The sequence below is a fragment of the Penaeus monodon genome, chromosome 19 (genome assembly GCF_015228065.2).
Source record: "Penaeus monodon isolate SGIC_2016 chromosome 19, NSTDA_Pmon_1, whole genome shotgun sequence".
In the NCBI taxonomy this organism is placed as follows: Eukaryota; Metazoa; Arthropoda; class Malacostraca; order Decapoda; family Penaeidae; genus Penaeus; species Penaeus monodon.
The window spans coordinates 1111204-1111418 of NC_051404.1; positions in this window are offsets into that span (position 1 = coordinate 1111204).

Here is a 215-nt window from a genome sequence, read left to right on the forward strand (position 1 = left end):
TATTTATCTTGTTTGAGAAGGGGATTTAATTTTATGCACTGCTGTGGGTGATGTCTTGTATCCCTGCCATTTTTTTCTTCAGGAAGAGAAAATATTTTACCTTATTAGATTTAGAAACTTTATCATCACACTATCATTTATATCACAACAATAATCTTCGCTACTGTCAGTCACCAACGCCATTAACAGTATTATCAGTATAATCATTACACGCT